This window comes from Benincasa hispida, chromosome 2 (genome assembly GCF_027475165.1).
Source record: "Benincasa hispida cultivar pf3 chromosome 2, pf3_genome.v1.1, whole genome shotgun sequence".
NCBI lineage: Eukaryota > Viridiplantae > Streptophyta > Magnoliopsida > Cucurbitales > Cucurbitaceae > Benincasa > Benincasa hispida.
Genome location: NC_143479.1, coordinates 56,142,791 through 56,169,437, shown reverse-complemented (window position 1 = coordinate 56,169,437; position 26,647 = coordinate 56,142,791). Strand labels below are relative to the sequence as shown.

General features: G+C 28.8%; 1 long non-coding RNA gene across 1 annotated transcript; it reads right to left on the bottom strand.

Moving 5' to 3' along the window:
- Nucleotides 1–22,859: 22,859 nt before the first annotated feature.
- Nucleotides 22,860–24,968, bottom strand: LOC150038021 (uncharacterized). The gene is made up of 2 exons (XR_016527967.1): nt 24,777–24,968; nt 22,860–23,344 (listed from the first exon to the last, which is right to left on the bottom strand). It is a non-coding gene; the product is annotated as an uncharacterized LOC150038021 (long non-coding RNA).
- Nucleotides 24,969–26,647: the final 1,679 nt, after the last annotated feature.

Below are 26,647 nucleotides of genomic sequence, written 5' to 3'. Positions count from 1 at the left end.
TCTTGCTCTCGTGAGCAATCGTCTAGCCAATCTCTCGCTCGATCGTTTAGTCTCTCGAAAGGGCTATCGTATACTCTCTCGTGAGCGATCGATTAGTAATGCAAGAATGAAGCGATCATCAAAAAAATGAAAACCCTTTTCATTTTATTCTCCAATTAATAAAACTGAAAATAAACTCTCACTTGCACGGTTAAAGAGAAAATAAATAACCAACTAAAACAATTATCTCATAATTATTTTTATTATAAATAAATATAATAACTAGTTTATCATATTATATTTATAACCTATAGTTTTAATATCACATCATATGTAATATTCAAACTATAGTTCTTTTCTCCTTTATTCAATAAACCATATTTATATCAAATTCCTCCAATTAATGTATCTAATATATCAAATCAATTATATCACATATAATTGAACCAATTTAATTATATCATATATACTCAAATTCCCTCTTGTTAATTTGAACACTTCAAACTAACCCAAAAACTGATTCTCAACTTGAATCCATTGAGCTACAAAAGAGACCTTATGAACCTATAGCTTGAAGCTCCAACGGTATGTGAATAACTAATTAAACTCTTTAATCACGATATCCACTCTCAGTTAACTGTCGGACACTCAACTAAAGACCAACAGCTGCACTCTTCTCACTACAAATATATTTTTGTGTCCATTGGATATAACTAATCAACAGTACGATAACCCTTCACAGATCGCTCGTAAATACAACTGGGCCAATTTACCGTTTTGCCTCTATAGTTACATCTAATTCCTTAAGTACCACTGATTCCTCTAATGAACAATACACCATAGCCCACTATGAGTGAACACCTCTCAGGCCATGAGAAAGTGTTGGTTCGGACCGTTCATAATTCGACAAGTACTTCCGCATGGTACGGTGGAATTATCAAATGACGACGGAACCAACATATGCAAAGTCAATGGGCAGCGAGTAAAGGCATACCATGGAGAAGACTGGCATCGCCAAGTCGATTTTATGGAACTAAGAGACTTTGAATGAAGAAGAAAGTAGGTGGTCCCTGCGTTATCAAATGATCGCAACTTATTAGGGACCCAAGTTTTGTGAAACCTCAAGTCTTCAACTCTTTTCTCCACTATTCGAAATTTTCACTACCTTTTCAATTTTGATTTATCCTTACTTTACTATCACTATCATTTTTAAAGAAAAATAAAAATAAAAAATGGCGATAACGAGTTTTATTTTGTTTAAAATATTTGACCCTCTCTTTGTTTTTCTTAAAAAGATCGAGGCACTAGATTGCGGAAATGTTACACAAAGCAACACTTATCTTAATACATCACCATAACCCAACAAAGAGTGATCGCTGCAAAGATGGATGCGTAAATACAATGTGGGCGACAGCGTAAAATTTGGAGGTGTACTCTTCCTTAGCTCTATTTCCAATTTTGCGTTATCACATTGCATTTTAGTTTTCAAAAGTTTATCACTACATCCTCTTTAATCACCGCAATCATTTGACACAGATAAATTTAGTGAGTTATCCCATTCTGTTTCTTATCCAAGTATGTTTTCAATGATGATAAATATACTTCTATCTTTCGTATACACTAGAGTCAACTTAGTATTAAAATAGTCACCTCATGAAATATTTCTAGGAGTTAGGGGTTTGCTAGCTTTCTTTCAAACTCTCTTTACAAGCATTGTATGACCATCACATGACCTATTTTAACTTCTTTTGGCAATGAGGACATTACCACATTTTAAATTTAAGGGTGAGGTATTTATTTTCGACCTTTCTATCTTCTACAAAAAAAACATTTTTGAAAATAACAACTCCACTGTCAATGCAATGGGAAACCCTTGTTGATAAGAGTTAAGTTGTGAAAAGCACTTACCCGTAGTTGGATATCCGCATGACACACGTTGAGGCAAGCCAAAACGAAAGTAAGTCACCAGGATCAACGCATAAATCAATGACCGCGACTCCACTGCCAAATCGGTATGAGTTTAGTCTGAGAAAGAGTGCATTGCTTGTAGTTGGATGTCCGCACGACACACATAGGGGCAAGCCAAAACGAAGGCAAGGCACTCGGATCAGCGCAAGGTTAGAAAAAAATAGCAATGAAGAAATTTTTTGTGCAAGGATAAAATCATTTGACACCCCGGAATAAAATTTTCTTTTAAAATAAATCATGCGATGTTCCGGAATTTAGTAAAGTCTTTTTTAAAGTTAAGCTTGCAATCCCTAAGTCTTAGAAATATTTTAAGAAGAGACTTGAATAAGATTTAAGAAAATTCTGGTATATAAGATTTGAATGAAATATCCTTAAGAAATCTAGGGAAGAAAACTTTGCGGTTAACTTACTAAAGGAATCTTTAACTTATGCTTGAGGACAAACATTGTTTAAATTTGGGGGTATGATAACGAGCAGAAATGCACGTTATCATAGTGCTAAGTTCTTAAACAATGTTAGATTGCGTTGATGAAATATGTTAAATTGCGTCCATTAAGCATAAATTCTATAATATTACAGTCACATGCGTCTAACGCATTAGAGCAATTGATCTTTACATTTTTGTGCAGAATATGCGTTAACGCAATGCAGAGATTGTGATTGTAGGAATATATTGGTCGAATGCAACTTCACCGCAAGACTTTACATTGATCGTGCTCGCAAACATTCATCCAAAAAGAATCACCGCAACTTGGTCAGCGCAACATGGTGGGTGCATCCGGGTGATAGGATAATTAAGAGTGATGGGAGAGAAAGTTGATGACAGTCGGATCCAAATTAAGTTGACAGCCGATAACGGTCACAAAGTACATTCAACTTTATCGGTAACAATCATCCAACATGTCAATCAGGAATTAAAGTTTTCCCATCTGTACAATCAGGAGAGAGAAGCCACCTTTCACCTTTGATGCTCTATAAATACCAAATGCAATCTTCAGAAAAGGGGTTGATCAGTTAACGAATTCATCAGTGCTCTGTTCATAGTTTTCTTTTCCATTTTACGGTGAAGCAAGAGAAGAGTGGTGACGTCGGAGAACGCCCAGGGTAGCTCGAGAGAGAACCTTGGGGTGTAAGAGCAGAGAGCGGGCCAACTCTCGCGAGAGTGAGAATATCTTTAGAGCACGAGTAAAAACAGTGTAAATGCTTGGCAGCAAGAAATTGCTACCAGGCTCTTTACTATACTTGCATTGTTATTTTATACTTCATCTCATATCTATTCAATGGAAGTTCTATTTCTACATCTACTCACTCTCTTAATACGCATGAGTAGCTAAATTAGTTGAGTGGGTTGAGAAGAACTAAGCTAACATGACCTAGGAAGTTCATCGCTTGCAATTGTCTTGTTGTATGCTATGCAAAATACCCTTTAGAGTTACTCGAGAGAGAATCTAAAGAAAGAACCTAATGACTCGAGAGAGCTAGGTTAGAATCTAAACTCGAAAGAGCAAGATTAGATTTGCATACACAAGAGATAGGGACTTAGAGATAAGCTCTATCTGTCAACTTGCATCGCATGCATTCTAGGAATGGGAATGATATTATGTGGTCGCATATTTGTGTGAATGTCATGTTGTCATCGCATAAATAGAGATAGAGGTTTATGTGTAAACCCTGTAGACTTATCGCATATTTATCGCATGCGTTCTAGCCTTAGAAGCCGTAGCATTCATGCTGAGAGGTGGTTTACTATTGTATGCATGTTGCATGGTCACAAATCATGGACGCATTCTAGGGAGTGTTAGCCAAAACTTTTCTCAACCCGTTCACCGCATATTCATCTTATTTCCCATTACCAACTCTTTTCAAACTCTACCCCATTCGTTATTTATTTTCATCAACACAAACAACAAACCCAACAATTTATTTATTTAACTGGTTACCGCAAGTTTTCATAAAAATCACTAACGCAACTATTTTCACAAGTCCCTGTGTTCGACCCTGGACTTACCAGGAAATTCAGAGGAATTTACACTTGAATTCCACTGGGGAAACTTGAGTGCACAACACAATCCATCAACGCATATCATCCATAATTCCATTCAATAAAATAATGCACCACAGCGTACCAAGTTTAAATGTAAGCCTAAACGATCGAGTAGACGACAACTATGCGATGAAGCATGATCGTCTAGACGATCGAAGAGAAAGCACTGAGTAACACTTACTGAATGATCGTGTAGCCAGTAGCTATACGATAAAGCATACTGGCCTACACGATCGTTTAGTGCGCGCACGTACCATACAACGAGTATCCTATACTCAACGATCGTTTACACGATCGAGTAGCCAACACAAACCAATTGAGTAAAAACTTTACTCGTTCGTTTAGCCTTGGCTACACGATCTGACCAACTCTTGGTCTTTTTCTTCCTCGAAGTAAACAACATCTCCATGCCTTGAAACTTCATCACAAGCGACTCTTACAGACTCAAACTCTTTGAATTACAGACTCAATAGCAAGTTAATATGCTCAAAACACAGGGGCTCTCTACAATTAACTTTGAAATGTAAAAGAAAACAATAACCAGAGGCAATCATCCCAGAAACTCCATTAATCCGCATCCACAAATACGCTTAACATTTAAACATAATGTAGACATGCTTAAAACCCACCAATAATGTAAATTCAATTCAATACATTGATGGATTTGGAATATCAGAATAATCTGACTCTGATACCGATTGAAGGATCTCTTATTCAAGAGAATCAGTGAGCGGAAGCAAGGTCTTTCCAAGCCCTTTGTGAAAGAATAAATGCATTCACAAACATACAAGAACAGTTATGCATTATAAAGAAAATTACAACATGCTTTCTTACTAAAACAAAAGGAATTGAGAGATATACCTTTGAAGAACTCTTCTTCTGTCAATCTCTCGCTCTCGTGAGCAATCATCTAGTAATCTCTCGCTCTTGTCACAATCACGAACTGTCTGATCCTCAAACAGCAGCCCTCGACACTACCACTCAGCAACCTTGGTATTCTCGTAGTGAGAATCCAGGAGGTGTGGGCTCTGTGTGAATTTGGTAGAGGGAAGGAGGAAGTATACAATTAAACTACATGATCAAGTAAGTGGGAGAAAGGTTTAGTCTATCATATAGACAAAAAGTATTCGATCGTCTAGTAATCTCTCGCTCTCGTGAGCAATCGTCTAGCAATCTCTCGCTCTCGTGAGTAATCGTCTAGCCAATCTCTCGCTCGATCATTTAGTCTCTCGAAAGGGCTATCATATAGTCTCTCGTGAGCGATCGATTAGTAATGCAAGAATGAAGCGATCATCAAAAAAATGAGAACCCTTTTCATTTTATTCTCCAGTTAATAAAACTTAAAATAACCTCTCACTTACACAGTTAAAGGAGAAAATAAATAACCAACTAAAACAATTATCTCATAATTATTTTTACTCTAAATAAATATAATAACTAACTTATCATATTATATTTATAACCTATAGTTTTAATATCACATCATATGTAATATTTAAACTATAGTTCTTTTCTCCTTTATTCAATATAAATTATATTTATATCAAATTCCTCCAATTAATGTATCTAATACATCAAATCAATTATATCACATATAATTGAACCAATTTAATTATATCATATATAATCAAATTCCCTCTTGTTAATTTGAACACTTCAAACTAACCCAAAAACTGATTCTCAACTTGAATCCATTGAGCTACAAAAAGATCTTATGGACCTGTAGCTTGAAGCTCCAACGATACGTGAATAACTGACTAAACTCTTTAATCACGATATCCACCCTCCATAAACTGCCGAGCACTCAACTAAAGACCGACAGCTGCACTCTTCTCACTACAGATATATTTTTGTTTCCATTAGATATAACCAATCAACAGTACGATAACCCTTCATAGATCGCTCGTAAGTATAGCTAGGCTAATTTACCGTTTTGCTGTTGTAGTTACATCTAACTTCTTAAGTACCACTAATTCCTCTAATGAACAATACATCATAGTCCTACTATGAGTGAACACCTTTCAGACCATGAGAAAGTGTTGATTCCACATTGTTCAAGCCCCGGAATCAGCCTTTAAGGAAGTAATCTATCTACTTGCCCCTTTTTCGGAGGAGTAAATTCCATCTTGTATAGCTGAGTTTTCAGCTCCCCAATAAGACGAATCCCCAAAGTGGTAGGTTTGAGTCAGCAGTCTGGCCACTCGCATCCATGCAAATCAAAGGATCACTCTCACAGGCAGGAGTTCCCAACTCACTTAGGATTAAGGTCATGTTACCTATAGTCATCCTAGTGAAATGAAGTCTCTGTCATGAACAGCGTTATATAACAAGACTAAACATTTCGTGGTCTGGTCTCATACAAACTCCTTTGTATAGGATATCCCCGCTCGCATATCTCCACATGAATGATCAAGATTAGACCATCTGTAGCACTTTACAACACTTGTAACATCTACAAAGCGGGTTATATCCGTAGTGTCACAAGGATAAGGTTTTCCTCCTCTATTCATATACTACAGACCATTTAGGTTATCACTTAAGGCATGATCCACTTGTATGTCTTCACATACATGCTTAAGTTACAATGATAACCAAGGATCTTAGTTTATTGGTTTGTAGTTAATGTAACTAAAATATCTCATATTTCATAGACAACAGTGAAGAAAATATTTCATATTATTACATCACAAATGTTTGTTCATACATGTATTCACAAACTACAGGACCGTACGAGATTTAAGGCATCAATCCCAACAAGTTACATCTAGTGGTTACTATTTCGCGGTCCGATCTTATGTAAACTCATTGCATAAGATACCCCCATTCAAATGTCACTTACAACGTGTTGGATCATTGCGTTTGTATTAAATATAAAGTGGGTCGTATCCATAGTGTCATCAGGATAAGGTACTCAGCCTTATCCTTGGGGGTGACCATTGAAACTGCCAAAACCGAATTGAATGCTAAATCAAACTGGAACCGAATTGAAATTGAATTAATATGGTTTGGTTCGGTTTGATATATTTTCAAACCAAATGATTTCGGTTCGATTCAGTTTCAAATCTGAAAATCGATTTGAAATCGAACCGAACCGTTTTTTTAATAAATGTATTAAAAACACTATATATATATATATATAGATAGATAGATAGATAGATAGATATAGATATATGTTTGTATATATATATGTATGTGTATATATATGTATGCATATATTATTTCATTTATTTTTTATTGTTTTTAAATTTCAAGATTAACAGTCAAAACTATCTTTTTAAATAAATTGTTTCAAATCATAGAAATTTAGAAAATATAAAAAAGAATTAAAAATTTTAAAAATAAAAACAAAAAATAAAAAAATTATGAACTGAACCGAACTGAACCGTTATTTGCGATTCAGTTCGGTTTCAGAAAATACATGTTTTAAATTTACTATTCGGTTCGGTTTGAGCCCCAAATCGAATCGAACTGAACTGTGAACACCCCTACTTATCTCTAAACTATAGATCCTTTAGGCTGTATCTAGAACATTGATCCTTGTCTGTCTCCACATACAGTTCAAGTCTCATAAAACAGCCTAAGATGTTAGTTTGTTAAATTTAGGGTTATGAAGACAAAATGCATACAACACTATCAATAATACTTATTGAAGTAACATCGATAACTTTTTATTGATGAAAGTCAATTATTTGCATTTACTATCTACAAGTTTTAAGGCATAAAACCCAACATGATGTTCATTGGATGGTTGCCAAACGGGTACTTCGATATCTCAATGACACCAAGTATTTGAGGTTATTAATTTAACTAACCTCTTACTTGTCTATTTCTGCTTACTTTGATGTTGACTAGGCATCGAATATTGATGATCGTAAGTCCATAGCGGCTTATTGGGTTTTCATTGCCTCTTTCACTTGTCTCTTGGTACTTTAAGAAACAAACTACTGTTACTCACTCTAGCACCAAGTCTAAATTTAGGGCCTTAGCACATGCTTCTACTGAAATTATTTGGCTTCAATAACTTGTCACTGAATTTGGCATCCACTCGTCTTCTACTCTGGTATTGTGGTGAGATAACATTAGTGTTGGCGCCCTGGCCACCGATCCTATCTTCGACGCATGAACTAAACACATTGAAATAAATGTGCATTTTATACGAGACCAGGTCCTCCATTGAGATCTCAAAGTTTGTTATGCACCATCAACTAATCAGTTAGCCGACTGCTTGACAAAGCCTCTCACACATTCACAGTTTAGTTATTTGCGGACCAAACTCGGTGTCATTGAACTTCCCTTTCATTTGCAGGTGAATGTTAAGGAAAAGCCCAAAGCTTAACTCTCAGAATGAGTCCACTGCATACTTTGTCTTTAGATGCCGACATCTATAAAATACCTCTATCTCTGTAAATAAAAACCCATCTTTGGGGTTTACATAGATAAAAATACAAAAAAGAAAGTTTGTAGAGTATCCTCCTTTCTTTATCTTTCGTATCGAAACTACATATGTTGCACATATTTCATAACGTTGATAGTGAAATGTCATGTATAAGTTGAAAAGACTATTAAATCTAAATTTCGATCTCACACAAATATTAAAAAAAAACACAATTTACATTAAATGATAAGGAAAAAAATAACATACCTTAAGAGAAAAAAAAGATTGTGATTTTTTTTCAATGTTTCACTTATTTAACATGAAGTAGATATTAGTTAGAGATAAAATGTTATTTTAAAAAAAATACATTTATTTAATGTGAAGTAGATATTAGTAAGAGATAAATTGTGATTTTTTAAAAAAGTATTTTTTTTCCTTAAAAAAAAGTAAATATTAGTTAGAGATAAAAATGTATTTTTTTTAATTCCCTTTATTTAAGGTGAAGTAGATATTAGTTAGAGATAAAATGAGATTTTTTAAAATATATATATATATATATTCTCTTTAAGACATTAGTAAGAGATAAAATGTGATTTTTTTGGAAAAAAATTATCTATTTAACGTGAAGTAAATATTAGTTAGAGATCAAATGTGATTTTTTTTCTTTTTTCATTTTGATGATTCGATTATATTCTTAATTTCAAACGTTGATTTGAACTCAGATTTTCTTTTTTCTTTTTTTTTTTTTGAAATTTCATAATAATTCTTTCTTATTTTTTTTAAAATTTTTTTTTTATTAGATGATTTGATAACCCTCCTATTTTTTAATCTTCAAATTAAACCAAAATAATTTTTTTTATTTTTTCTAAATTTCGTGATAATAATCTCTTAGTTTTTTTTTTTTTTTTAATGATTTTACTATCTTGTAAATTTCAAACTTTGATTTTCAATATTTTCTCAAAAAAATATCGTGATAATTTTTTTATTCTCTTAATTTTAAACTTTAATTTAAAGCAAAGTATTATTATAATTTCGTTATAATCTTATATGTATTAATTTTTTAATTGATTTGGATGATATAATGATCCTTTTTATTTCAAACTTTAATTAAAATAAAATATTATTATTTTCTTTTTTTGTATAAAATTTCATAATGATTCATTCTTAGTTGAAAAAAATATATTTGATTATCCTCCTAATTTTAATTTTTTTCAAGTTTTAATTTCAACAGAAAACATATTTTTTTTCTAAGCAAACCAAAATCATAAAAACTTAATCTCTTTTGATTTGCAATGATCTTCTTCTTGATTTTAAACTTTGTTTCAAATTTTTAGGAGTATGTACTTATAACAAATTTGAAAAGAGGGGGAAAAAAGACAAAAGCATATAAAAAATAGTAAAATTTATTATAAACCCTAAAATCATTTATATGCATTTACAAAAATTAAAACAAGAAAAAAAACTACAAAAGTATTAAAACATGAAAGAAACTACAAAAGTATTAAAACAATTACCCTCTTCTTTGCCATTTTGTCAATATCTAAGTTGCTTGAATTTTGAGAAATTTATTGAATCTCAAAAGTAATGTATTTTCTCCACCTTCTTCAATATATGAGGATTAGTAGATGAATTTGGTACGTATATAGAAAAAAACTATAGAAGCATATAAAAAAAAGTTACATTAAATTACTCTATATGTTTTAATAAAATTGAAAAAAGAGGACATGCGTTTATCAAAAGAGAGATGAATGATATCTTAATAGAGAAATTAAACTTCTCAAAGAAGAAAATTAAAAATGCGGAAATATGTTGCTATTAAAAAAAATTAAAGAAAATACGTACAATAAAATTTCTTTAAAAATCAAAGAAGAAGAAGCAAAGAAGTTGGAGAGAGACGGTTAACAAAAATAAAAATAAATAAATATATATCTGATGAAAAATGAGAGGTTGAACTTGGCTATTTAAAATTTAGATCTCCAATCATATATTTTTTTTAATTTCTATTATTTAATATGAAGTGAAATTGTTAGTGATAAAATATGATTTTTAAAAAAAAAAAAATCGTGAATAAGAGATTAGAGGATAAAATGTGATTTATTTTCAATTTTTTTATCTTTATTTAACTTTAGATATCAGAGATAAAATGTGATTAAAAAAATTCGTGAATAAGAGACTAGAAGATAAAATATGGTTTTTTTAAAAAAAAATTCTTTCCTCTTTATTTAATGTTAAGTAGATATTAATGATAAAATGAGATTTTTTTTTTTTAATGATTTAAATTTGAAATAACCTAACATAACCTAGTGACTATCAACTAAAGGGACAAAAAGAAAAATCAAATGTTTCTCCCCATAACCCCTTTTAGATAGTATAGATATAAGGGAAAATACGTTTTTGGTTATTATGTTTTGGGTTTAATTCCCATTTGATTCTTAGGTTTCAAAATGTTACACGTTAGATTTTAAGTTTTGAGTTTAGTTTAATTTCAATTTAATATCTTTTAAAATCATTTCTTTTAAACTTAATAGAAAGCAAATGTCCATTATATGTCTAAAACTAGCTATTAGACATAAACATATTATAATATTAAATTCATTTTCTTTTTAAATTCATTTTCTTTCTAAAACCAATCCAAAAATCAAGAGTCCACCATGTGTCACTTTTCCATTGGTCCAAATGGCACATTTTAATTGATCCACTTTGATGAGAAAGATCCTACCACATCATTATCTTGAGATTTTTCATTAAACTTGTTTCGATCATATCTTCTTCATTTGAACTCCCATTTGAGTGATTCAAATTGCATTGAAATCGTTGTTCTGAATTCTACGTAATAGATACTTCAAAACATTCAAATTGTTAGTAAATAAATTCAAGTTTGTTATCATCAAAATATTTATTAATTAATTTGAGATTAAGAGTAAAAAAACCAACAATCTCTCCTTTTTATGATGACAAACAAGTCAAGAAAATTGAAATACAAAGATATGTTTAATATAAAATATGAACTTAAATCACAATCAACCATACATAATTTTAATTAACTTGAAAACAAATGATATATTCAACAACATGCATTCATTTTTCTTAGTACCTCTCCCTCTTTTGAAATTATTAAAAAAAAATACAATTATGAAAAATAACATAAAGACATGAAGCTTCTCCTAAAATCATGAACACGTAATTTTCATATTTCTTCTCTTATCAGCATGCCTTCTAAAAGAAACATAACAAACATATAAATTCAAAAGACATCATAAAGAATCAATCAAGCTCAAGCTAATTCTATTTGACCAATTTCACAAATTTTTCCCCTTTTGAAATCAATTAAATATTCTCCTAATAAGGGATAAAAAAGACATTAGCACATATCAACTTGAGAGTAGAAATATCAAATAAATTTTTATTCCAAAGACACAATATACATAAGAGGTGTACACAACAACAAATGAATATGAGAATCAATATCATCAAGTATATAAAATTCACATATGAATTAAGAGAATAGCCCCCTAAAAATATGTATTCTTCTTCTAAAAGAAATCAATAAATTCCTTCGAGAAAATTTAAGCAATTGAGATACTAAATTACTAAATCAACAATATCACCTACTATTCCATATAAAGATAAATTAAAACAAATATATGCAAGATAGCATACACAAGGAGAATTACTCTAACTTTGAGCAAAAACTTCATGAATATAAACCAATTCCATAAATACTCCCCATATGAGAAAATAATTTAACAACTCTTTAAAACAACATACTCAAAATACATTTTTTTCAACATATGATATACAATATATTTCAAAGTAAGTTTCATTGAACAATGTAAGCCATAGAATATGCATAACTCACGCTCAAAAAGCATTAAATAGAATTTTAATCTATTCCATCCAAGAGCACAAAATATATCAATCATCAAAATAACAATAATCTTTTGCAAGATTCGATATTCTCTTGCTTAAAATTTTTCAAGAAAACACAAGGATAGAGCCATCATCCACTTGGCCAAAAAAAAAAAAATCAAATAATAGGCAACAGAGATAAATGCCAAATATGGACATTTAATCATTTCTCATGGCATTAAACTCAATCAACAATGTAATTTACAAGATCTCGATTTGTAATCATTCAAGAGATATAATTTCCATAAAGATACCAAAAGAATAATTATCTCAATAATTCAAAAAATAAGCGTTACCAAATAATAAGTCATTTTCTTTCTTGAATTCAAGCTAGATATAAAAGTTGCTCCAATTTGAATTGATTCCTCATTTGAAATCTAAACAACAATTGCTTCTTGAATCACACCTACAAAAGAGGCTCAACCAAAAGATTTTGGTGCTCATTTCTTGGGTCCTTCATTGTTAATGAGCAAAGACTTTGGAACCCATTTAAGATTAGTTCCAACATTACTATTATTGATTTTTGACAAATAACAAACACTTTATTTATGACCAACTTTGCCACATGAATAATAAGTCACGTTAGGCAAGAATTTATTTTTAGCCAATTGATTTTACACCTTATGTTTACTTAAGAAATTCTTGTTGGGAGCATTTTTCAATTTTATAGTTGGGTCTAATATGATCTTTAACTCCACAATAATGGCTAGTAGGGACAAAACTTGATTTTCTATGCACATTTCTAACATTCACATGTCTAGGCACAAATTTTCTACTAGGAATACATTTAGATTTAGCAAAGCAATGTTTGGCTGCAAACTTTGATTTTTCATACATAGATCTATCTTTTTCATGCTTTGACATAAAATTCACATTAGGAGCTCATTTTGGTCTAATATGATTTTGTTTATGCACAACTTTTGATTTAACAAAATTAGCCACATTGGATAAGACATTTTGGCCTTAATATAAGTAATACTCTTAGAAATAGATGAACATTTTTCACTCACATAGCCTAATACCCTTTTATCACTTAAAAGGTTTATCCAATTTGTGCGTACCTATAGTCAATTTCTTTATATTTCCTAGTACATTCAAGTTCATTCACAAGATTTGACTCTTTTTCTTTTAGAGTTTAACAAGTTTATTTCTATAAAAAAAAATATCATGCTCAAGAAATTTAATTTTATCAACAAGAGAAAATTTGTCTTTTTCTAGAGAAGTATTACTAGCTTCCAACTCAATAATTCTATTTTTCAAACTAGCAATTTCATCCCTTAATTCCAAAGAGAAAAAATCAACTTTCTCATTTTTATTTCTCAAGTCATTCACTTCAAGTTTCAATTCACATGATAAAAATTTGAGTTCATCATTCTCTTTTTCAAGAAAAGTAACTTTGTCATTCAATGCATTTTTCTTATTACAATAATTATCAACTTCATTATGTAACAATACATTAGTAGCTCTATTTTTCAAACAATCGTTTTCATCTATCAATGATTTATTTTCAATAGACAATGCCTTAAACTTATTTGATAATTTAACATATTTAGAGCTTAGCTTTTCTAAATCATGTTGCATATCTTCAAACACATCATATAATTCATCATAAGAAAGGAATTTATGAATTACCTCATTTTCATCACTCTCATCACTGGAATCTTTATCCAAATGGGCCATTATACACAAGGAGGATCCGTTGCATTTTTTTCCACTTCATTGATTTTTCCTTCCTTTTGAGAATTATAATTCTCCTTCACATCAAATAAATCGTTAATAGTACAAGGAGAATTTTCTAAACTAAATTTATTGTCAAGAAATTTCCAAATATCATATGAATAATCAAATTTTGCAAATTTATCACATACTTTATTGTCTAAAGCATTACATATGATATTTATGGCTTGAGCATTAAAATAGAGTAATTTATCATTCAATTTTAATTTTGACAAATTATGTTTACAAACGTACAAGATATTAAAATCAATAGCAAGCAAAAATGTCTTCATTCTCTTTTTCCAAACATCAAAATTTTTACGATTAAAGAAAGGAGGTGTATCAACACATTGATCTTTTAAAGTTGTCATAGCTCTAGCAATTAAGCCTTCAAATAATTTTTCAAAATATGAATAAGATACTTCAAAATCAAAAGAATATTTGAAAATTGATTTATGTAGAAGAGCTATCTGCTCTGATACCAATTGTAGGAGTGAGAAACTCAAACTATGGGTATCGATCTAAAATTTTTTATGAAATTTTTTATCATCGATAAAAGATCAATCAGCTATATATCAATTGTACGATCGGTATGACAATCCTAGAGGAGATGAATAAGGTTTACTTAAAACTAATTAAAACTTTTTACTAATGTGGGCCCAATTAAACAAATTGATAAACTTTTTACTAACCAGCAATTTAAACAAAAAAAATTATACATATACATTCACTTCAAAATGATTAATAAATTGACATTAACAATCTCAAGCATCCAATTTAATTTCAAGATTGGTAAAAGATAGGCAAATTAAAGAACTACCAATCAAAATAAACAAATATGAGCAATTAACTTCAATAAAAAAAATGCAATTAATTTCATGTAATAAATTATAATAACAAATTAATTGCAAAATAGGAGATGCCAGATAAAGAAATTGACACCAGTAATTTTATAGTGGCTCGGCACAACCCAGCCTACATCCACTTCTCAAGCTCCCTTGGGTACTTCACTAGAAGTCTTTGACTTTTTTCAAGTCGAACCACTACAATGTTCTTTTTGCAAGAACAAACCCGATCTTTTCCACAGTTGAGGATCAAACCTTACAATACTCTTGTTATGGGTTCAAAAGTAACCCTTTATAATAGCCTTAGAAGTGAAGAACAATATGAGAAATCTCTCTAAAAGAGTGAATTTACAAATTGTAGTACTCAACGAATTAATCCTCACAATACAATAAATCTCTCAAGAATAAGATGAAAAGAAAAAATAAGAGCTTTGAACGAATAATAATAATGGTTTTGAGGATTGTAAAAATATGTAATTGTTATTATGATTTGGAGAAGAAGATAAGTTTATATAGAGAAGAAAAAGTGTTGAAAACCACATTTAATTTAGGTCATTAGGTCTTAAAAGAGAAAAATCAATAGTGGAGATTCTAGTAATATATATCTTTTAAAATAATTTATTTTAAAACATAACAAAAAGGCAAATGTCCACCGTGTGTCTAAAATTAGTAGTTAGACACAAACATAAAATAATATTAAATTCATTTTCTTTTTAAAACCAACCCAAAAATCAAAAGCCCACCATGTGTCACTTCTCTATTGGTTCAAGTGGCTCATTTTAATTGGTCCACTTTGATGAGAAAGATTTTGCCACATCATCAGCTCGAGATTTTTTTATTAGGTTTGTTTCAACCATATCATCTTCATTTGAACTCCAATATGAGTGACTCAAATTGCATTGGAATCATTATTCTAAACTCTACGCAATAAACACTTCAAAACACTCAAATTGTTAGTAAATACATTCAAATTTGTTATCATCAAAATATTAATTAATTAATTAATTTGAGATTAAGAGTCAAAAAATCAACAGACTCATTTTTATTTATTTGAAAACAACCCGATAAAAAATCGTGAAACTTAATTAATTGTAAATCTTTTAAATTAATTAGTAGACATTAATATCAAAGAGAGAAAGTAAGTATTTAGTAAAAAAAATTCAAAGTTAAAAGTATAAATCTTGAAATCTAGGGACCAAAATGAAACAAAACTTAAATTTCAAAAGTAAAATTATGTAACATTTTAAAATGTAACTAAAATTGAAAGCAAATTCAGAACTTAAACATTAAGGGGTCATTTAGGTGGAGGAAAAAGAGGGTGAGAATAGAAATGGGTTTACAAAACCCATGTTTGGTTTGTGGGATTTGTTTATTTATCTTAGAAAAGGCATTACATACCCATTGAGAAGTGTGGGTTTTCATTTCTTCTACCGCTTCCTACCACTATTTTCCTTCCTTCCAGCCGTGAAATCATATAGCATTTTGTTACTCAGCGATCGTGTAACATTTTATAAGCGATCGTGTAGCATTTGGTAAGCGATCGTATAGCATTTGGTAGGCGATCGTATAGCATTGGGTAGGCGACCGTATAGCATTTTGTTACTCAGTGATCGTGTAGCATTTTGTAAGCCATCGTGTAGCATTTGGTAAGCGATTGTATAACATTTGGTAGGCGATCGTATGACATTGGATAGGCGATCGTATAACATTTTGTTACTCAGCGATCGTGTAACATTTGGCAAGTGATCGTGTAGCATTTGGTAAGCGATCATATAGCATTTTGTTACTCAGCAATCGTGTAACATTTGGTAAGCGATCATATAGTATTGGGCAGGCAATCGTATAGCATTTTGTTACTTAGTGATCGTGTAGCATTTGGTAAGCGATCGTGTAGCATTTGGTAAGCGATCATATAACATTGTGTAGGCAATCGTATAGCATTGGGTAGGCAATCGTATAGCATTTTGTTACTCAGCGATTGTGTAGCATTTGGTAAGCGATCGTATAGCAATGGGTAGGCAATCTTATAGCATTTTGTTACTCAGCGATCGTGTGGTAGAGTTAAGCGATCGTGTAGCATTTGATAAGCGATCTATAACATTGGGTAGGCATACTATTTGTTTTCTCATGCACAACCAAATATAGTCATCTTTGATTTTCAGTAATTTTATTTCCAAACATATAATTTTCAGACATATAATTTCCAGACATCTTTAATTCCTGGGCATTGAGAAAACCTCAATCCAAACAGCCCCTAAATGTATATCATTTTATAACTTATGAAACGAATGGAAACTAGACCCAAGATAAATAAGCAAAAGTATATTTTCCCCAATACTATTTTTTGTATGCCTAATCGACCTTTCAAGTTTTGTGTTTAATCTCTTGATTTGAGGTATTGTAAACAAAATTTATTTAATAATGCATTGTGATAAGTTAGATTGTGACCGTACTAAGGTTATTCAAACTTAGTTGTGATGTCTTTAGTATACCAAATAATTTTTATTCACCAATACTTCAAAAGACAAATTAACAATAACTTAAATGGTGATCAATTTGTTTACTATATTTATAAAACTTAATTTATCAAATTCTAAACCATGTTATTTGAGTTTGTCGTTGAATCTAATGGATCTTACGTGTTATTTTCGATAAGTAAGAGGTTTAAATCATCATTCCTACTTCCAATTCATGTGCTATCAAACTTAAAATGCGACAACATGGCCCTAAAAAATCAAACATAAAGTCTACATTTTTAGGTATAAATAACAATTTTCTTACTTTTTCTTCTTTTTTTCTTCTCTCTTTTTTTGTGAATTGTATGCTTTCCTACTAAATAAAACTATAAACAGAGTAGTATTAATTGTTTGTGATAAGTGGATTAATACAAGGAACTTCTTCAAAAATTCAATTTAATCGATTTAGTTGTGAATGTTAAATCCAAATGACTTTAGATGATGGATCAAACCAATGCAATTCAACTATCAAAATATTTGAATTAGGTTGATTTAGATTATTAATAATTTAGTAGTATTAAATTTTTATTTACTTAATTTTAAAATGAGTTAAATTTACTGACTCAAACTGACTCTAAAGTAATTTAGTTCAGTAGTAATTAACATGCTCTCTATGAGGTTGGAAGTTTAATTGATCTTCGATCTCTATAATTATTGTACTAAAAAAATATTGTTAATTTTAATATATTATGGGGAAAAATACATTCTAGAAATATATACATGTGTTCTTAATCTTTTGAAATTCTCAAATTTACCTTTAGTATATTAAAATTCCATGAAATTATTTTGTTAATACTTTGTTACCTTTAAGCTAATTTGTCATTGAATTATTGTTTTATTTTTTTTAAGAAAAAGATATGTTTTATTCATATAGTTGGACATGTGAACATCACCCTGCATGTGACTTGGAAAAAATAAATGTTGTCGATCAGTGTTGGAATTTGCTTAGGTAAGAGTTGGGTTTATATATGAAGTAGCATTTAAGTACATGTTTGAAAGAAAATAGATTTATGTACATGTTAAGAACATAGAGAAAATGGTTTCTTTTGTTCATGAGTATTCATAACATGTCATAATATTTTGCATCTTTAATCCTTTTATAACATCTTTTATGTAAAAATTTGAAAGTATAAAAGACTATATAAGTACCAATTAAAATGATGTGGTTAAATTGTTACTTTCGTGAAAGTTTAAAGACTAAAAATCTTATTTAACCTTTTTTTATTTTTATTTCACTTCACATTATAACGTGCAAACATTTTTATGAGTGACAATCGGAATAGATTGAATCACATGGTCGTCGAAGATATTGGACCACATTATCATTGAGGACCGGTCGGACATTGTTGTTTTGCTTGATTGTGTTTAAAAGATTATCAAAAAGTACAAATTTAGGGGAAAATACATTTTATTGTTCCTAGGTTTCAAAATGTTACACCTTTTTAGTCATTAAGTTTTGAATTTAGTTTAAGTTTACTTATTAGATTCTAAAATGTTACACTTTTAGCTTTAATCCTCAAGTTTTGTGTTTTATTTCAGTTTGGTTTTTGTGTTTCAAGATTTACATTTTTAACCTTTCTTTTTTAGAAAATATTTCATTTTTAGTTATGTCGTTAATATCTTTTAATTACTTAAAAACAATTATGATGTGGACTTTTAAAATAATTCTAAAAGTATCAGAAAAATAGTGAAACTCGCTTAATTACTATTGAGGGTGAGAGAATGGGTGTGAGTAGTCAAAAGTTTTAAGAAAGTGTTTTTGTAATTAGGGTCGATTTGAGAGATTTTTATGTGATTATAATAATTTTTTACATAGTGGACTTTTTTATGATAAGTAGTTTTTTCTCTTGAATTTTTTTCATGTTGGTTCTTGTGTTTCTAGTTTATTGCTTTTTCTTTTTAATTTTATTTTTATTTATCTATTTATTCTCATGGTAGTAATGAGAGATTTTTTTTTCCAACATATTTTAAATTATTTTAACATGACATCAATCCTTATTGATAAAGCCAAATAGTAAAGATAAAATAGGTAGGAAAATTAGGTAGAAAATTTATAGTTGAATTTTTATATATATATATTTTAAAACATAATTAAATAGTCAAATGAAATTCAAGTGAAAACAACTTTATAATTATGACTTTATTTGGTTAAAAGAAAAACAAACTTCCACTCAAATGAAAATTTTGACAAACTTTTCAATCAGTTTAAATTTTGAAAAATTTTCATAGATAGAGAAAAAATATATATTGATACACATTAATAAATTTCTATCAACGTCTATCGCATAGTATAATAATAGACTTCTATTCTATCAGATTATATCACTATTGATAGATTTTTATCAATTTTTATCGAAAAATATTAAATTTTACTATTTTGTGTGAATAGTTTCTCTTATTTTTCTATTTTTAAAAATCCTCTTATCTAAATATTCAAATACAGATATTTAAGTTTCAAATATTTTTAGAAATTTTCTATTTATGAGAATTCCCCATTTATTATAAACATATCGTAAAATAAATGTATAAAGGTAAGGGAAATAAAAAAAAAATGATAAATGAATCAAGCAAAAAATTTCAATAACACGAACTAAAAAGATTTATTATATTATTATTATTATATAAAAATATTTATTATAGTAAACCAATCAAATCCGTGACTGATAATTAAAAACTTATGAACGAGAAACAAGTCTTTAATTTCGTGTAAATCGATGACCATGACTGCACTAGTCAACGCATGTTTATATATCTATATGGTCTCTTTATTTATTTATTTTTTTTTCTTTTAATATATATCGAGGAACAACTAATTTAAAAAATTATTTTTAGTCCCTCAATTATTATAGAAGTAACAATCTAGTCCTTAATTTATTTATAACGATTTAGGATCCATTGGATTGACTTGAGAAAAATTTAGGATCCATTGGATTGACTTGAGAAAAAAGTATTTTTTTAAAAAAAAAACTCTTTTTTATTTAAACACTTTTGATAAAAATTTATTAAAATACATTTGAAAAACTATTTTGAGTGGTTACCAAACATTCCAATTTCTTCCAAAATAACTTGTTTTTTAAATTAAACACTTGAAAATGTATTTCAATCACACCATATTTATGTGCTTTTAATTATGTAATAATTTAGTTCATAAACTTTACTACCTAATAATTTAGTCCTTGTTTTTTAAAATTGTAATGATTTAGTTCCTATTGTAAAAATTAGTTTTAAAGTTAAATGAGATTCTTACATAAATAAATGATAAAGTAGTTAGAGACTCGATATTTTACTAAACATAAAATCTACATGATAGCATAATAAAAATTGAAATTTAATTTTGATAAAGTTTTTTTTATTTTAAAACAATAGGGACTAAATTATTATAAATTTGAAAGTACAATGACTAAATTATTATATATTAAAGTTTATGGACTAAATTATTATAAAATTGAAAATACATGGCCTAAATCGTTACAAACCAAAGTTCGTGGATTAAATTGTTATTCTGACGAAAGTTTGTTACAAAATGTGTTTTTTAACCTTTCAAATAATTACCTTTAAATTTTTTTTTATTCTTGGTACAATGAGAATTTAACTTTGAAGCTCGTACAGGGGAGTTCATACTAATTATTAGATATTTTTTTTTTTTTTTTTTTATATTACTATACTATGAGTACTATTCTCGTTAGTTGATTGTGACGTCAACCTTCCTTCAAAAATAGAGTCGAGCCCATTACTATTAAAATAACTATTTTATTGATTTATCAAAATAATCAATTTAATAGACTATACCTTTTTTTCTTTTAACCGTATTTGCAATGTTTTAGACATTTGTTTATAACCAATTTTTTATTTGGTACAATGAGAATTTAATTTCAAAGCTCGTACAAGGGAGTCCATAATAATTATTAGAATTTTTTATACTATTATACTATAAGTATTATTCTATTGATTGTGATGTCAACATTATGTTAAAAGAATATCTATAAAAGTAAAATTATAGTGTGAATGAAGGGTGTACCAAACTTCCATAGTAATATAAAATTTTCTTAATTGTCCTAATTATACTCAATTTTGACGGGGTCTTTTTAAATATAAAAAATATTTTTTTGAAATTTTTTGCTATAAAATAAAATATTTTTTAGATTTTTCTATTTATAAGAATTTCCCATCTTTTAATATATTTACATAGGTTTTTTCAAAAAAAGAAAAATAAGAAAAGAAAAAAATCATATTTACATAGCTGGATTTTTTTCCTTTGACTTAAATAATGATAATTACTAATTCGTATAGTTTTATTTCATATAATAGACATTCATCACCATAAATTGATGATTAATTTAAATATTGAATGATTATAATTAAAATCAACTATTCTATTGATTTATCAAAATAATCAATTTAATAGGCCATACTTTTTTTTTTACTGTATTTGGAATGTTTTAGACATTTGTTTATAACCAATATATATTTTTTAATTGTGATCATTGAGTTTGTTTTCTTACACTAATAAATTGACTTAAATAAATGATAATTAATATAGTTTTATTTCTTATAATAGATATTCATCACCATAAATTGATGATTAATTTAAATATTGAATGATTATAATTAAAATTAACTATTCTATTGATTTATCAAAATAATCAATCCATAAATTGACGTTTAATTTCAATATTGAATGATTATAATTAAAATTAACTATTCTATTGATTTATCAAAATAATCAATTTAATAGGCCATACTTTTTTTTTTTACTGTATTTGGAATGTTTTAGACATTTGTTTATAACCAATATATACTTTTTAATTGTGATCATTGAGTTTGTTTTCTTACACTAATAAATTGACTTAAATAAATGATAATTAATATAGTTTTATTTCTTATAATAGATATTCATCACCATAAATTGATGATTAATTTAAATATTGAATGATTATAATTAAAACTAACTATTTTATTGATTTATCAAAATAATCAATTTAATCGAATATACTTCTTTTTAACTGTATTTTAGACATTTGTTTATAACCATTTTTTAATTTTTTTTAATTGTGATTATTGAGCTTGTTTTCTCACACTTACGATATTTTTTCATCTATCTTCAAGGATCTTGAATTCTTAACCATGGGAGAAACAAAATTAACTTATTAAAACCCAAAAAATAAAAATTCAATTTTTAAAATTTGGCTTGAATTTTGACGACAACAATAATAATTTATATAAAAAAATAGTGTTTATAAACTTAATTTTTAAAAAGTAAAATAAAAAATCTAAGATGTTAAACGAAGTCCTAGTTGTTAGTTTTGTAATATTTTATCTATATCATGCTAAAATTATAACTACATTTGTAGTTTATATCGTGAAATATTACAATTGAATTTTGAATCGCTGATCGATATTAATTTAGTTTTGGATTCCCATTGTGATTTCCTTGTTTTCTTTTCTTTTTTTTTAAATAAAAAATTAAAAAAAATAAAAAAAAATTCATGCCTATAAAGAGAGTCGTATTTTATGTGCAGATCACAATTAAGGTTTCATCAATATTAAAGTTCCTTCTATCAATACATCTCCCCATAGGGTGGCTATAATAAGTCTTTCCTCCATCGTGAGACACTTGTATTCAAGATGCCAATATCAAAATATATGCCTTCGTTCTCATGTTTTTCCTTGGCTATGACTATAGTTGTACATTGAAAAATGGTAGTAATTTTATAGATGATAACGAAGCGAGTCGCACTCTAGCGCACATACGTTTTTCAGCTAGCTTCAAATAAATCAAAAGCTTGATTAATAAGTCAATGCACTTCCACACCGATATGTGGAACCGTCTTGCACTATATATGCTGAGATTATTCGGGAGACATGGTCCAAGCCCCATGAAGAAATAAATGCAAATTCAAAGGAGCTCGTGAGCTAATGGTGCTTGAAAGTGTCAGCGTCAGGGAGAACATCGACACACCATCAGTTTGGAGTGCAAGGCTTACAGAGCTTCCTACAGATGAGATAAGAAAAGACTCAACAAAGGAGGTACGGTATCTATTATGAATGCAGAGGAATAAGGCATTTTGCTCCATACGAGGAGTTTGTCCTCCAAATGGATATGAGACTCTCGGCATTACACTTATAAAGCAATATATATCGATTGCCAACATGAATATAACTCATGTATTTAATACATTGTACATTGACTTGAAAAGGATCATAATTTGGATCATAAAAAAAAAAAATAATAAAAAATAAAAAAAAATCAATTTTTACTTTACACATGTTAATAGTGTATATTCACCTTCTATCAAATCTTTGTACACTCACTAATCGTATGAAAATAAAAAATAAAGGAAAAATAAATATGGTAAAAATTCACTAATTTCAGTGAAAGTCAAGTCAAGCATAAAATTAAACTCAATCAATGTAGAAAAATTCGCAGATATATATTTCAAAACTCATAAATTTTAACCAAAGAAAATTTTTTATGTGATCAACTTGTCCGAACAATCACCCCTTGGACTTTACTAAGGTTAATATTGTTATTGATGAAATCAAAGTTCTAGGGGGAGAATTGATTATCTGTAGTTTACTTTCTATCATCGTTTGTGTAAACAAAGTTACTAGTAGTCTCATAATAGAGGATTGTGTCAATTTGCTTTTGGTTATGCATAACTCATCCTCTCATGAGAAAGACGATCGAGGCTTCCTTTTGGGCCATATGCTTTTGAGGATTTTTTTTTTCATCATTTCATTTCATTATGTATTAAGATATTGGGTTCTTTTAGTCTAGTTATTGAATAATATATCTTTTTCCAAAAGAATAAAAAGTACAGTTTTGAAGTTATAACATGTACTAGCACACTATATTTTATAATAATCAATTGAACTCGAATAATGATATGTTTTTGTTCTTTTCCAAATTTCATCAAATAAAAACCTAATAGAAAGTAACGATTACGATGTTTATTGACGTTTAAAGGAACAATTTCAATATTTATCATATTCTAAGATTAAAATCGAAGAAAGTGAGAGTATAGAGTAAAAATGAGGGTGAATTGCATAAATGACATTCAAGCTCAAAATAATAGACTATGTAATACAAAGGTAAAATAATTGTATATATAGCAAAAAAAATAATTATAAAAGACTAAAAAACCCACGTCCAACCCACCATTTTGCATGTTTTTTTCCCAATTTTTTCAAATCAAAAGTTATCACTGTGATAGCAGCTATCAATGATAGTTACTAATAACTACTATCAGTCACTAATAACTACTATCAGTGATAGCTTTCAACTTGAAAAATGTGTTATTAGTTGCTATTTCTGATAGCTACAATCAACAATAATTTTCAATTTGGAAAATATAATATCAATTGTTATTATTGAAATGTGCTATCAATGATAGCTTTTAATTTAAGAAATATCAGAAACAAACCTCCTGAATTGTTTTTTCCCTGATCTTGTAATTGCTGCTATCTGAGTCTTTTCCACCTGAACCCTAAAATCCATCTTCTCTGTCCCGCGCGCCATTCGTCGCCACCCTTCGCCTGTGATCACACCGTTATCATTGTCCTTGACGGCTCGAGCCCTTTCTCTCGTCTATTCCATCTGAAGGTCGCTCCACCTCGCGTTCATCAACGACGTTGCAACTTTCTTGTTCGAACTAATGTCGAATTTCAAATCTCACTTCCGACAACTCCACCTTCGGTGTCTCCACCACCGACGACTCCTCCACTTGCACCACTAACATCACCACCCACGCGTGCCTCCAACTCCGGCTCCTGTACCAACCGGAAAAAGGGGAAAAAAAAGTAGAAGTGCCCTAACAAACAGAGGGTAAATTTAATTTTTTTTAAAAAAATCAATAATTGAGTAGTCAATATTTATCGTATTTGTAAATTAAAAAAAATGTACTATATTTTTAGATTTTTTTTTCCTCGGTGTCTTATCTACTATAAATTTCATAAAAATGACTACACCATGCTAGATTTAGGGGGAGGGGGCGAATATTTTTTTTTCCTTTGATTATCAACAACAAATTGGGGTGATAAAAAGAATGGTTGTTTTTAAATGTAGAAAAGTAAATAAAAATATTTATAAAATATAGTAAAATTTTAAAATTATCAATGATAGACGTTGATAGAAGTCTATAAGCGTCATTGATAATTCGAAAAATTTGCTATATCTTGTAAATATTTTCAACAGTTTTATCATTTAAAATAATTTCCCTAAAAAGAATAACAAATTGGGATGGAAAATTTGAACATTGATCATCTATACTCACTTTAACAATTCAAATAACTCTATGTCGTTAAAAAAAGACCACGTTTAATTATTTAAATAAACATTTAATATTAATAATATTCATATTCTCGGAATCAAGTAGATTATAACTCTCAATTTGAAATTCAGTAACCATTTCATTTTTTGTTATTCGGTGTGAAAAAATTAAGCATATTTTCTCACATTTTTTTACAATTGTTTACATCTTTTTAAGTATAAAAATTGAATTTTTAGCCAAATTTCAAAAACAAAAACAAAATCACTTTTTTAGTTTTCAAATTGTGATTTGGTTTTTGAAAACATGTGCAAAAAGTAGATAATAAAGCAAAAAGCTTAGAGATGAAAGATGTGTTTATAGGTTTAATTTTACAAAACTAAAACTCAAAAACAAGTTATCAAGTGGGGCCTAAATGTTCTAAACTTAGAATGGTAACAATCTAAATCCTAAACTTTTATAATTATATCAATTGAAACCATTCATTATGTTTTATTTAGATATACTTATGAAAGTTAAAGGTTCAAATTTACTTACTTATGTAAGTTCAAGATTTTAATCAATACACTTATATTTTAGGTTTAAATTGATACAATCTCTAAAAGTTCAGGATTTAAACTAATAAAATGATTACATTAAGTTTAGATTGGTACAATTCTAAAATATGCAGTATAAATTGATATTTGTGCGCAAAATTATAAATACTTATAATAAGATGAAAGATTGTTTCTTTTTCTTTTTTTAAGAAATAAGAAGAAATATTGTTAATTTGTTGTTGTAATTATTTGCACATTACAACTTTTCTAGCTATAATATAGTCAACATACATACATATACCACTCGGTTAAAATATTACTGAATTTAGGTTAAATTATAAATTTGGTCCTTATGGTCAAGAAAAAGTTATATTTAATTTTTATGGTTTAAAAGTTAGAATCTAGTCTTTATAATTTGATAAAATTTTATAAATAGTCCAAATATTTGGATAACTTTTTTTAATAAATGGTCCCTTACACCTGAATTATTTC